Below are 14,850 nucleotides of genomic sequence, written 5' to 3' on the forward strand. Positions count from 1 at the left end.
GATGAGGAATTAATGTTCTTACTCAGGCTTGATCAGCTTTTATTGGCAAGTAAGTGTGGGTAAGTAGCGTACAAACAGCTTTTCTCCAAACACTGGCACAAACAAAAAGCCATTCATGTCAAACTTTGTGAATACAAAGGGGACACCAGAATGCCATTTTAAATTTGAAAGAATGTTTGCAACTTTGGTTTACGCCATTTGATCAGCTCTTGCTTGGCTACCATGCATCTGGTGCTGTAAAAAATGTACTTAGGAAGAAAATTACTCATAGCAATATTCGTATCAACAGATTAGTGCTGCAACAATGAGAGTCTTCTAGCTTGGTTAAAATTCAAACCACAATTCAAAAGGAAGGATGTACTACTTCTGTCGTTCGCAGGGTGCACGTAACATACCAGATGATTTGTGCTCAAGTTAATGGAAAAGAGAAATGCTTGTATCTTATCTCTGTACTATGTCAACTAGCAGCACAGATATTGGCAGATTCTTGACCATTCTTTCCCACTGCTAATAAAGAATATTTATTATTCTGATGGTACATTCTTCTGTGTTAATTTCACCTGCCTGAGCTAAATCTGTAACGCTAACAAAGCCCTCATTGAAGTCAGCGGCAGTTTAGCCTGCATAAAGATTACAAGATCAGGTCCTTAGTTTTTAAACAAACACAAGCCATAAATCATTGCTCTCCTTTGTTAAAATAGAGGTAACCACACACAGTTAATTTATTTGCCAGAAGAATTTTACTATAAAATGTTCTGTTTTACGCTGAGCCAGATGAAATAGTATCTATCTTATCCTGGGAGAGGGGCCACTGAATTCAATGGGACTATCATGGAGTAAGGTACACTCCTTAGGCTGGCAGAAGTGGGCCCCTAATGACATCAGGTGTTCAGTTAATGAAAGTAAAATGCTTTTCATGAGCTACAAGTAACTAGGGTGACCAGATTCCAAGTGTGAAAAATTGGGATGGGGGTAATAGGTGCCTGTATAACACAAAGCCCCGAATATTGGGACTATCACTATAAAATTGCGACATCTGGTCACCCTATAAATAACTAGGGGGCGTAGTTACATGCGTCTCTGGAGTGAGTTCTGCCATGTTCATCTCAGGAAGCTTGTGAAAATGGGAAGCAGAAACTGCCATTAAATAAGATGCAAGTGCAAGACTGGGAACTTTGGGTTAGTGTGCTCCCTGCAGCCTCACGTTTGCTTTGGAAAGTAAGATCTCTGCAGATAAACAGGAAGTGCCTTACCACCAAATGTGCTAACTGCAAAATATAGTAAAAGGAGCTGGCATGCACTTAAAATGGGTTCGGTTTTTAACAGAAGACCAGACATCCTGAAGCAGTGAAATGTAAAGAGCTGAGAGCACCTACTATTTAAGATGGAAATAATCTGTGCAGATAAAATGCAGCCTGCTCCGCCTCCATGGGCCTTTCTTCTCCTGGGAAAGATTGAAACTGATTTCCATTTTCAGTTAATCCTGTAACATGCCATGGCTCCTAATCCAAAACTAGAAGGACTATCCCATTCTCTGGTTCAGGAGTTAGTATATTCTGTTTTAATATCTACAGCACATGCCAATAATTCAATCAATCATTTTTAAGGCTCAGCTGAGAGCCCCAGAGACTGATATACTTTAGTTTTTTAAGGGTATATCTACACTGCAATTTAACACCTGTGGCTGGCTCACGTCAGCTGAATCAGGCTCAAGAGGCTCGGGCTATGGGGCTATAAAACTGCAGTGTTGATAGTTGGGATTTCTGGGACCATACAAGCGAGGGTACGGTCCCAGAGCCTGAATGTCTACACTGCAATTTTACAGCCCTGCAGGCCAAGTCCTGCAAGCCTGAGTCAGCTGACACAGGCCAGCCACAGGTGTTTAACTGCAGTGTAGACATACTTTAAGTCAGAGGCACAGCACCAGCAATGCCCGTGCAAGCTTCTTCCAATTTGTCAGACCCATGTACCTCAACCCTTGACTTAGAAGAGCCAGGTCTAGGGGCCAAAGGGTAATTCATGAACTTGTCAAAATATGGTGAGAGAGAAATATGAAAAACGTTACAGACAACGTTTACTTCGCATTCAACTTACACAGCCACTGTAGCACATTAAAGTAAGAAAAGAAGCCTATGATCCATTCCATACCTGACCAGCCTTTCTGAAATACAATGTGAGGCTGTACTGCATATATTAGAGACACAAGGTAGGACAGGTAATATCTATTATTGGGCCAACTTTTGTTGGTGAGAGACAAAACAAGTTTTTGAGCTTACACAAAGTCCAAACCAGAAAAGCTCTGTGTAGCTAGAAAGCTTGTCTCTCTCACCAACAGAAGTTGGTTCAATAAAAGATATTACTTCACCCACCTTGTCTCTCTAATATCCTGGTTACAACAACACTGCAAACTGCATATATCATGCATTCTTCTTCTTGATCTTCCTGGTTACTAGCAAGGTTTGTATCACACATACTGTATAGACTGTGTATTCAGACAATATGCCAGAAACACACACACAGGGATGTATTTTGCCCTCTGTTACACCCATGAAACTCTGAGGATGTTACAGGCAAGTCTATGAAGTTGAACGTGTGGGTCAATTAGAGCAGGATTGAACCATCACCTTTCATGATAGTTCATTGACCTCATTTGCACAAGAAGAGCTTGTAGTTACAGTATAAGCGATGCCAGGTAATTCTGGGAACAACAGGCATGGTATTCAACCTTTTAAAAGGATTATGTACTATGCAGCAAATGGGCTTTTAGGACAGGGAGTAAAATACCTATGCCATCTTTTACTGTTTCATTTTCCCTATTCCCTCCCAATCAAAAATTTAGTTCTTTAGTAGGAAAAAATAATAGTAAATAGCGAGGTAAGTACTGATTTGCAGATTTGCAGGCCCAAAGGTTTGTCAGACCTGGGACTATCTCAAGTGAACCACAAGTTCTGTTTTCTCCCTTGACAGATCAGGAAGCTCCTCAATGAAACAGAAGTTCTCTGAGGGAGCAGCAAGCTGTGTCTCTCCAACAAGCTGAGCTGCAATCGTCTCCCTCTTACTATATCCTATCTCTTGTTACTTACAACAAAGAGCAGGCATGAGGTGTGGGGACAAGAGCAATAGCCAAAGATGCCTGAGAAGCAGAGTTTGCAGCTCCCCAAGGGAAGAAGCATCTCAGATTGTTGAACCTTTTGGTTTGTCAGAGAGCAGCCCTTGGTCTGAGGCACTGCCAAAGTGTGTCATTATGTTCACAGCATATTCACACAGCAGTTAAATTAACATTAAATACTCTTATTGGACGGGTTTCAGAGTAACAGCCGTGTTAGTCTGTATTTGCAAAAAGAAAAGGAGTACTTGTGGCACCTTAGAGACTAACCAATTTATTTGAGCATGAGCTTTCGTGAGCTACAGCTCACTTCATCGGATGCATACCGTGGAAACTGCAGCAGACTTTATATACACACAGAGAACATGAAACAATACCTCCTCCCACCCCACTGTCCTGCTGGTAATAGCTTATCTAAAGTGATCATCAAGTTGGGCCATTTCCAGCACAAATCCAGGTTTTCTCACCCTCCACCCCCCCACACACAAACTCACTCTCCTGAGTTTGTGTGTGGGGGGGTGGAGGGTGAGAAAACCTGGATTTGTGCTGGAAATGGCCCAACTTGATGATCACTTTAGATAAGCTATTACCAGCAGGACAGTGGGGTGGGAGGAGGTATTGTTTCATGTTCTCTGTGTGTATATAAAGTCTGCTGCAGTTTCCACGGTATGCATCCGATGAAGTGAGCTGTAGCTCACGAAAGCTCATGCTCAAATAAATTGGTTAGTCTCTAAGGTGCCACAAGTACTCCTTTTCTTATTGGACGGTTGCAACATACCTACTTTATTTCTTAGAATTCAGAATCCTAACACAAGAACCGCAAAACAGAGAGAGACAAAGCAGGCTGCTCCCTGTGAGGCACAATTCATACCATCTTGCTCTAGGCTAGCTTTCTGCAGACAGATGCTGATCACATGCTTCACTACAGAGCCCCTCATCTGCAAGCAGGACCCAGAAACCTCTAACCTTTAAAGTGCGAAATTGTAATTTTAACACAGTTTTCAATACACCACAGTCATGTCTGAGGAAGGATGGAGGGCCATGAGGAGAGGGAAACAAAGGATGTCAGGAGGCTGGGCAGCCAGGCTCCTCACTGGACTTTCTGGCCCTTGCTACACTGCTATCCCCCACACCACTGACCCATTTCCCTGACCCCAATTATCAACTAGCTCCAAAGTTCCATGCATCTCCACACCCATCAAAAGTTTTTCCACTGTGAATGGAACAGATAAGGGAGGGGAAGGGACAGAGAACCAGGGTACTGTGGAATAATGCTGCATAGTGGGTCTGTGTACAGTTAGTGCCATTGTGCTGCCCAGCTCCCCAGTTCTGTTCCCCACCTTCCCTGCCCACACTGATTCCATTAGTCAAATCTCCAGTCTCTGCTCCTTAGGATGTGGGGAGGGTGTGCAAGAGACTACAGTAGCAGTAAGACTTTAGGGGAGGGAAGGGGGAGTGACCAGAAGGGGTCACAGGCAGTGGTGAGCTGGAGCTGGTTCACGCGACCCGGTTGTTAAATTTTGAAGCCGGTTTAGAACCGGTTGTTAAAGGGGTGGGCAAACTGTCCACATGTGGCCCACGGGACCGTCCTTTCTGTCCCGCCTGAGCTCTTGGCTGGGGAAGCTCCCCTGAGAATTTTAACTCACCCAGCGGCACTCTGGGCCTTTGGTGGCACTTCGGCGGTGAGTCCTTCAGTGCCGCTGAAGACCCGGAGCGACTGAAGGACCTGCTGCTGAAGTGCCACAGTGACAGAAGGAACCGGTTCTTCAGCTTCTGACAGCTCATCACTGGTCACAGGGAAGATGCTTTGAAATGGGGATGCAAGAATGTAGAGGGCAGCAAGGCGGACAACCTGGCATGAGTAGAAACACAGGTGGGGAGAGTCTCAGAATTAGGGCTGGGACTTGCAGGTTGAAGACTTCCGTTAATGGATTTTTAAATAGCAGCAAAATTCCTCCACAAAAACACTACATTAATTTAGTGTTAAACTTGCTCAAGTGTGTTTCCTGCCAACACACTAACTAAACAAACCAACAAAAAAAGATAATAATCAAGGACAGCACTAATTAAGGCAACGTCAACATCCCAACCAACTTGAATTCAGACATCAGAACACCCAAACCCTCAGCTTTATCAACTGCACAACCAACTCCCTTTCAGTTTCATCACACAGCCAGCCACAGTGCACACTCCCAGTACCTCACAACTGCATGCAAAGGCAAAACCTGAACTCTGACCTCATCCTTTTCCCATCAACAAACACGACACTGAAGATGCATACAGGGGATCTCTGTAACTGAAACTGGTGTTCCGCTGCACATTTGAGTGTGGTTGGGAAGAAGTCGATGCGTGCACTGTGGGTAGTTATATATTAACATTAAAATAGTTTGTTGTAGGGCTGAGTATTATGACATTTGACTTTAAGTCATAGAATACCATGGTTGGAAGGGACCTCAGGAGGTCATCTAGTCCAACCCCCTGCTCAGGGCAGGACCAATCCCCAATTTTTGCCCTGATCCCAAATGGCCCCCTCAAGGATTGAACTCACAACTCTGGGTTTAGCAGGCCCATGCTCAAACCACGGAGCTACCCCTCCCCGCATTCAGCTTCCCATTAGCTGAAGCTGGTATGCATGTTTACATTGCCCTCCGTGGTGGTTTCCTTGATTTTTAGCAATTGCGTTGGTAGAATTAAGTCTGATGAAGTGTATTTCCTAAGTTAATGGTGCAAGATATACGAAACAAAACTCAACTTCACTAAGGTCCTTGAGCTCTGCTATTGGACATTTCTCACCAACTCAATGATAAACTTTGCTGCTTTTCACATTTCTCTACGTGCGTTTGGTGCTTCGGCGAGTTTTCCATTCGCATGGCAGTGTTCGCAGCTGAGCCAACAGGAATACTCTTTTCGAGTCAGATTGTGTGAAGTATAAGGGTATCAGGGCAACCCAGGCACATATTGGAAGTCATTGTGTGGTTGCACATGACAGTCTTTGAACCGAGCTCAAACCTTGGTGCTGTTTTCTTCGCAGCAGCTTTTGCTTTCTTCTGCTGATTTTTCCCAGACATATAAACCCTTATACCTGACAATGAATCACAGATAAATTTCCACATCACAGCTGCAAAAACAAAAAAGGGACAGAGACACCTTGAGGAAAGGTTTCAAAGTCACAGCTGTGTTCATCTGTATCTGCAAAAAGAACAGGAGGACTTGTAGCACCTTAGAGACTAACACATTTATTTGAGCATAAGCTTTCATGAGCTACAGCTCACTTCAGTCAGATGCATTTTCCACTGCATGCATCCAATGAAGTGAGCTTTAGCTCACGAAAGCTTATGCTCAAATAAATTGGTTAGTCTCTAAGGTGCCAGAAGTCCTCCTTCACCTTGAGGAAAACATTACTACAGAGCACACGCGTCACTGGTATATGTAAAAGGAACATTAGGATGCTGTGGTCGGGAGCTAATTGCAGCAGAGAAACACTCACTGCTGCATCCCAGCCATGCAGTGCTGAGAGAGGCTGTGGTCCAGTGGCCCGAGAACAACGCTAGCAGCCAGTAGCTCCTAAATTCCAACCCATGCTGAACACCAAATCTCCCTGTGGCCCAGATCCCTCAAAGGTAGGTAGGTGCCTAACTCCCATTGATCTTAATGGGAGTTAGGAACCTAAATACTTTTGAGGATATGGGCCTTAGCCTCAGTTTTCGCATCTGGAAATGTGGATACTATTACTTGCCGCGCAGGACTTGCTTACCAGTGGGGATAGTATTAGTTAAGGCACACAGAGTACCTTGAAAACGCTACGTCTTGTTAGAACTCTCATCGCTTGTACAGCATTTTGTTCACAAAGACAGCCCTACGGACATGTTTATTTAGATCCAGACCTGGGATTTTTGTCATCGTACTTTACGAAGTCTTTGTATGTTCCATAACCATTCATTAAGGGCCAGATCCTCAACTGATGTAAATGGGTGCAGCTCCACTGAAGTCAATGGGGACTGGGGCTAGTCTATTTTACATTAGCTGATGATGTGCCTCTAGATGTTTAAATTTTATTGACAGATATTGTTTTAACTGAGTACTGTATCATTTCCCGTAGATTGGTATTTGTGGTCTGCGTAGTTCAAGTGGGCTCATTTCCTTCCTTTCTTGCAACTCCCATCTGCTGCTCTGGAACATTGTCTCTCTTGGTCTAATAAGTCAAATCTTCACTGCAGAGTTAGCTGGGGTGTTGCCCCAAACTGCCCCTTCCATCCACACAGAAAAACCTCGAACCTGGGTTTGAGAGTGCTTTGAGTCTGTGCTAGCAGTCATGGCTGAGCCCAGGCTTTGCTTCAACCCAAGCTGGCGACCCACCTACTTTGCCATGAGAATGCAGGCTAATCAAGCCCAGGTGCTGTTAGTCCTACAAGACTATCTCACAATTCCATCTGGGTCGTACTTTCTTGTCTAGCTCCTCCCTTATCACCTACAGTGGCTCTCTGTTTCTGCTGCACTTCGACAGCATTTCATCCAAGAAATCCTCCTCCCAAGAGGCCAGTTGGCCAGACATTGACACCAGCCTTCTGATAAAGCTGTGATGTGATATCAGTGAGACCCATAATTTGGGGAAATGGATCCACAATGTCATTTTTATGTTAAGTGGACCAATGGAAAAACAGAGAGGCCCAGCAGTCAGTCAGGTGCACTACAAATCACGCTGTGGTTTGCAGATTGAATTCCTTAACAACGCTCTCATTTAAAGTTCTTGCCGCCAAATGCCGTGCTTTCGCCTTCAGAACTGTCTGCGTTAATAAGGAGTAGCTCCGCTTGGAAATTAGTCACATAAAGCATGGCTCTCCTGTCACTCTCAGACAGCTGCTCTGTGCTAGGCGAGAGACAGTGAAAGTACACTGCTAGCGAATTCATAGAGGAACCCAACTTAATGCACCACTGCAGACCATGGGCATCCCACCAGAAATCCTTGCCAGCACAGGCTAGTACAGAGCCACTGTGGATGCAGTTACACAGGTCTGGCATGGCAAGGGCTTTTTAGTGGAGATCTGCTGCCCAGGCTAACTCTGTAGTGAAGATAGTAGAGATGGGATTTGTTGACCTTCGGAGTATTCTACAAGCCTTATCTATTTTCTATGATTTTAAAAGGATGGTTAAAGTAGGGTCATTTTTACTGTACTATTGCAATTTACAGCTTTTTTTCAATCTGTTCATTAATAAGCCAAGTCATTTGTACTGGGGATTTACCCTCTGTAAAGATGTTTAAATAAGTCTGCTCTAGACCCTAAAGCCATTTGAGATGTACTTTCAATATAGGCGAATACGTATTTAGTGCCTGCCTTGGCTCAGGTGCTGGTCATTGCTATCAGTAGTTGTTGCCTGGAAGAAGTGGCTGACTACAGCAGAGCCATGAGTTTCTGTGAGGAAGCCAGACGTCTTAGGTTAACTATAGAGACAACCTCAGTCATAAAAGGAAAGTAAAATGAGAAGTTACCTTATGTAACTGTGGTTATGGTGATGATATCTAGCCTCAGCCCATGGCCTGATAAAGGGCATGCAATTGTCTGATATCTAATGCATGTGGCTGTAAAATCCTTGGTGTCATCTATCAATTTCTTCTTCTCTACGGTCAAGAAGGGTCAGGCTTTTACAAATGAAGTGATGACAGTGGTTCTTTATGTCCCCTCCCCCCCACATCGCTTCTCACCCCTAGCTCATCACACTTCTCTGCAAGGTTGACTATGCCCACAGCTTCCCATTTTAACCATTAATCTTTTATCAACATTAGAGACCATGACAAGAGACAGAGAGCCGTGAGGCTGCAAATGGGGGAAGAATCAGTTGACACATGGGAAGTTTAATTTTGGAAAGCTACTGGCACATGGTAGAATGAAGGCTGAGCAGAATGGTTTCCACCTCTCCCCTCACCCCCCAGTCTCTCACCCTCCAGCATGGTTTCCACTCTCTCCGCACAGCTCTATCATTTTAAATCTGAGCATAAAGAAAAGCTGAGTCACACATGTTAAAATACTGTAGCTCCCCCATTTATATGAGAGAGAGAGAGAGAGAGAGAGAGAGAGAGAGAGAGAGAGAGAAGTGGAGAGCCACACTCCACACCCTCAACTCCACAAACCCAGTGACACTGGGAGCCTGACTGGCAAGACACTGACAACCACCCGCTGCTCTTTTTAATACCACATTGTAAGGAGCAGCAGCTATTGAGAGAAGCCTCTGCCAGAATGCAGAATACCACAGAACTGGCTGACCTGATGAAAAGAGAGAGAGAGAGCAAATTTAAATTAATAGAATCATAGGACGGGAAGGGACCTCAAGAGGTCTTCTAGTCTAGTCCCCTGCACTCAAGGCAGGACTAAGTATTATCTAGACCATCCCTGACAGGTGTTTGTCCAACCTGCTCTTAAAAATCCCCAATGATGAAGATTCCACAACCTCCCTTGGCAATTTATTCCAGTGCTTAACCAATCTGAGAATTAGGAAGTTTTTCCCAATATCCAACCTAAACCTCCTTTGCTTCAATTTAAGCCCATTGCTTCTTGTCCTGTGCTCAGAGGTTAAGAACAATTCTTCTCCCTCCTCCTTGTATAACAACATTGTACATACTTGAAAACTGTTATTATGTCCCCTCTCAGTCTTCTCTTTTCCAGACTAAACAAACCCAATTTTTTTCAATCTTTCCTCATAGGTCATGTTTTCTAGACCTTTCATCATTTTTATTGCTCTTCTCTGGACTTCCTCCAATTTGTCCACATCTTTCCTGAAATGCGGCACCCAGAACTGGACACAATACTCCAGTTGAGGCCTAATCAGTGCAGAGTAGAGCGGAAGAATTACTCCTCACGTCTTGCTTACAACACTTCTGCCAATACATCTTGGAATGATGTTCTTGCACCAGTGTTACACTGTTGACACATATTTAGCTTATGGTCCACAACGACCCCCAGATCCCTTTCCGCAGTACTCCTTCCTCGGCAGTCATTTCCCATTTTGTATGTGTGCAACAGATTGTTCCTTCCTAAATGGAGTACTTTGCATTTGTCCTTGTTGAATTTCATCGTATTTACTTCATACCATTTCTCAAGTTTGTCCAGATCATTTTGAATTTTAATCCTATCCTCCAAAGCACTTGCAACCCCTCCCAGCTTGGTATCGTCCGCAAACTTTATAAGTGTACTCTCTATACCATTATCTCAATCACTGTTGAAGATACTGAACAGAACCAAACCTAGAACTGATCCCTGTGGGACCCCACTCATTACACCCTTCCAGCATGACTGTGAACCACTGATGATTACTCTTTGGGAACGGTTTTCCAACCAGTTTTGCACCCACCTTATAGTAGCTCCATCTAGGTTGAATTTCCCTAGTTTGTTTATGAGAAGGTCATGCGAGACAGTATCAAAAGCTTTTCTAAAGTCAAGATATACCATATCTACCACTTCCCCCTCTCCACAAGGTTTGTTACTCAAAGAAAGCTATCGGGTTGGTTTGACACAATTTGTTCTTGACTAATCCATGCTGACTGTTACTTATCACCTTATTATTTTCTAGATGTTTGCAAATTGATTGCTTAATTATTTGCTCCATTATCTTTCCAGGTACAGAAGTTAAGCTGACTCATCTGTAGTTCCCCGAGTTGTCCTTATTTCCCTTTTTATAGATTGGCACTATATTTACCCTCTGCCAGTCATTTGGAGTCTCTCCTATCTTCCATGACTTTTCAAAGATAATCGCTAATGACTCAGATATCTCCTCAGTCAGCTCCTTGAGTATTCTAGATGCATTTCATCAGGCTCTGGTGACCTGAAGACATCGAACTTGTCAAAGTAATTTTTAACTTGTTCTTTTACTATTTTAGCCTCTGATCCTACCTCATTTTCATTGACATTCACTATGTTAGACATCCAATCACCACCAACCTTCTTGGTGAAAACCGAAACAAAGAAGTCATTAAACACCTCTGCCATTTCCACATTTTCTATTATTCCCCCCCCCCCATTGAGTAACAGACCTACCCTGTCCTTGATGTTCCTCTTGCTTCTAATATATTTGTAGAATGTTTTCTTGTTACCCTTTATGTTTCTAGCTAGTCTGATCTCGTTTTGTACCTTTCTAATCTTCCCCTTCATACTTGTGTTATTTGTTTATGGGGGATGAGGGGCTTGATTTAGTACTCTCTCTCAGATGGGTATTTCGGCTGGGTCTGCATTCTGGAGGGGTACTCCTGTCACCGGGGCTATCAGTCCTGCACCTTTAACCAGCACAAAATTCACTGAAAATGTCCCCTAACACACTAAAAAACATTATCAATAATAATATAAATATAGACACGATGAAATATATCATTACCCCAATGTTATAGATGAGGAACCTGAAGCACAGATATGTTAAGAACTTCTTTAAGAGCAAGTACATGGCAGGCCTAGAACTCTGGTCTTCTGACTCCCATTTCTGCGTGCTAATCACTAGACTGCACTGCCTTCTTAAAAGCTGTACATTTCAACTTTAAAGCCAAATATATGTAGTTTGCAGGTGTTTTGGTCCAGGTCCATCTGTGCAATAAAAAACCCCTTTACTGCGGCATTACGAGGTGTTAAGGGCACCATATAAACGGAGCAGCTGTTCTACAAAACAGATGCACACAGCTTAAAAATCTGTTCCTGAACTGAATGCATTTATGCAAGCACCATATGCATCAACCTTGGACCTGACTCAGCTGGTAACACCTGGTGTAAGGACTGTGGAAAGAAAAGAGGAACTGCTACCAACCTCCAAAACCCCCTATTGCCCATACATTGAGCTGTGAAAACACTCCGTCACTTCAGGAAGAAGCTGTAAGTATATCAGTCTGTTGCCTTACCGAAATGTCGCGGGGATGTACAGACACAAATTACTGGTGTAACTTAATTCTTTGGTCTGTGATGGAGTGCTGCAGAACTGTGCGTTTCAGTTTTTAGGAATTCCTGCAAACCTCAAACCTGAGTTCAGATCATGGAGCAGCTCTTGTTTCTGAGTTGTGCTCTCACACTTCGTTTGAACAAACTCGGAAACTCCCTGGACACCACCAAGTAGAAACAAATGATCCCAGCGCTACCGGAAACTAGCCTACGTTCACTGAAGCCTCTGAAACTTCTTGCAAACCTGACCCTATTTTTGGATTTGTAACATGAATAGCCCAACTCAAATGCATAGCTACTGTTGGGCTACTGCGTCAACAAGTGGGCCTCTAAGCCACACAGACAGACAAGCCACCATGCAGCTTGGGTTCCAGCTTAGTTTCCTTGATATACCAGGCAGCACATCTACTCTTTACAACACACAGACATCTAGTGGCCGAATAATTTACCACAAGTGCACTTACCATTGCAGACAAGTGCTCACTTACCCTTTCTCCCCACAACTGTTAAAGCTACCCATTGAACTGGTTGAAGGCATGAAAGGAGCTGGAAACAGGCCCTTTTTTTTTCTTCTGAGACAGCTAGAGAAAGAAGAACTCATCATCTTCACAAGAAGACTCATATGGGTTATCATCCTGCCTGAGCATCCCTGCAGAAAGAGAATGAGAGAGGCAACAGGGAGGACAGCATCTAACCTATCATAACAACTTGCTGCCAGCCAGCAAACCCATTTCCAGTCACTGCACACCACTTCCCATCTATGTATTGGAGAGTAATAAACTTTCCTGTTATTTTAGTTAGAGGTAGTTAGGTTGACAGCTAATGGATATTACAGCAACATCTCCACTCTAAACAGAAAGACCCTATGCAAAGCAGATTACTCACCACATGCTGCATCAGCACAGTGCAGTGACTAAGGCCCCCAAACTATGAGTTATTACTATTTAAAAACTGCCCAAGTATCAAGGCTTTTTGGACAGATAGAACAGAGGGCTCAGAGAATAAAAACCCAGTGTCTAATGGCTAGATTTCTTCAATAATCTGAGAAAAACTCAGAGTTACTATAGATTTTTACGAGAGTGTGCTGCTGGTACAGCTAAAGAGACTTCTGCTTTTTCCCTTTCTGTGAATGAATTAAATTTTTAAAAAATATTTTAAATTGATATCAAACATGGATATTATGTGACGTACCAGATATAGCAGTAAAACAGGGAAATTGATTGAATCTAATATTATAAATAAAATGTGTATAAAGGGAAGTCAACTGTAAGGGATATAGCTTTGGGCAAAATATTGTAAACTTTAACGACAAGGTTTACCTCATGGACAATCCTGTTCGAAAAGAAAGAGGCTGCATTCATATGGATTTATTTTAGGTTAAATGAAGAAGTAAGGATAATGTGCTGTGTTGAAAGAGGCAGTAAACAGAAGGAGCTGAAACCAAATACTGTGTTTATAAGGACACTTGACCACTGAGTGGAATAAAAAGAAATGTAACTGTTTGGTTAATAAGGCAGAGACCCAGCTCAGCCATACATACTAAGGTCCCACCATTATTGTTAAAATGAGGGGAACAGAAATGGAAGATTTATACAGCTGCCTGGTCTGCTAGAGAACAACGGTTCTTGAAGTGACTTTGCATTCAATAATGGACTATTAAAAAGAAGTTTAAAGAGAATCAAAGAATATAGTGGGTCTTGGTATAAATTATATGACCTTTAAATTGGACATTTCAGCAGCAAGCAGAATTGATGGAGAAACTGCAACTTGAGCAAGCATAGCTGGCCAAGGAGGGCCAAGAGATGCACTGCAAAGGGGCCCATGCAAAGTGACTTGGAGTGGTAATTTGCTAACCACAATAAAACAGCCTGTGTTAAAGGTATGTCTCAAGATGGTTGGGCCTAACTTGCCTTACACAAACTGGTGTGACAGATGTGTTACACAAAGAGACTGGAATATTCCAGTTCCAGCAACAAGTATTCAAAATCTGATGTCTCATTTCCTGATTGAATGGTGAGAGAACACAACTCTCATTTTGGTTGGACATTTAGCAATGCTGGAATAGATAACTAACTGGCAGAAGTGAGGCCCTGTTCTGAGGGACTCAGTCAAAAATCTAAACAAAATCACCTTCCCAAGATAGTAACTGAGCACAAGTGTTATTTTCTGTTGTGGTTATGTGATTTGATTTTGAAAACCCGAATGGCCAAATCATCCAATTTTCTAGTTTATGTTAGCCAAATCATATTCCAATGCTTTTTTGGGGTCTTTTAAAATTAGTTGCTGCTATTAAGGTTATTTAATAAAACTCTATAAAACAAAATTCAGCTGTGGTATAGGTAATCATTTAAGTAGTTGTTTAACTAAGGTGTGTTTTATACTCCATCTTTCTCACGACAGTGTGTTAGATATCACTTTTCCCTTTGCTCCAGGCACAGGTGCCTTTTGACAGCCAGTTAGATTGAGAGTGAGGAGTTCCCATTGTCGTGCATGTGCAGTCACCTCTAATTACCTGCTGATATTGCTGGTTACTTGGCTTTCCTTTGGTTCGCATGAAACTTATTCAGAAAAGTCACATTCTCAGATTTGATTACAAAGCACAGCTAATTCAGTGTCCGTCATCGTTAAGGTGAGGAGCACCGGAATTGCAGACAGGCTCTTTTACTTCATTTTCCTCAAACTCAGAACTTTTGGGTAAGTGTCTTGAAGTGGGCTCTCAAGCCATCTTATTTATTTAGGAACGATCCCCACAGTGTGAGGGGTAAACAAAGATGGGTAACATTTCCAAATATTTCTCCAGTATAGACAAAGCCAGAATGAGTTGCTAGGAGGCTG

The 14,850-nt window shown here is 43.0% G+C and overlaps 1 protein-coding gene across 1 annotated transcript in view; it reads right to left on the minus strand.

The window, feature by feature from the left end:
• The window catches only part of LOC140895616 (OX-2 membrane glycoprotein), a 136,000-nt gene that overhangs the window by 30,879 nt on the left and 90,271 nt on the right, over positions 1-14,850 (minus strand). The window lies entirely within an intron of this gene.

This window comes from Lepidochelys kempii, chromosome 1 (assembly GCF_965140285.1).
Source record: "Lepidochelys kempii isolate rLepKem1 chromosome 1, rLepKem1.hap1, whole genome shotgun sequence".
Classification (NCBI taxonomy): Eukaryota; Metazoa; Chordata; order Testudines; family Cheloniidae; genus Lepidochelys; species Lepidochelys kempii.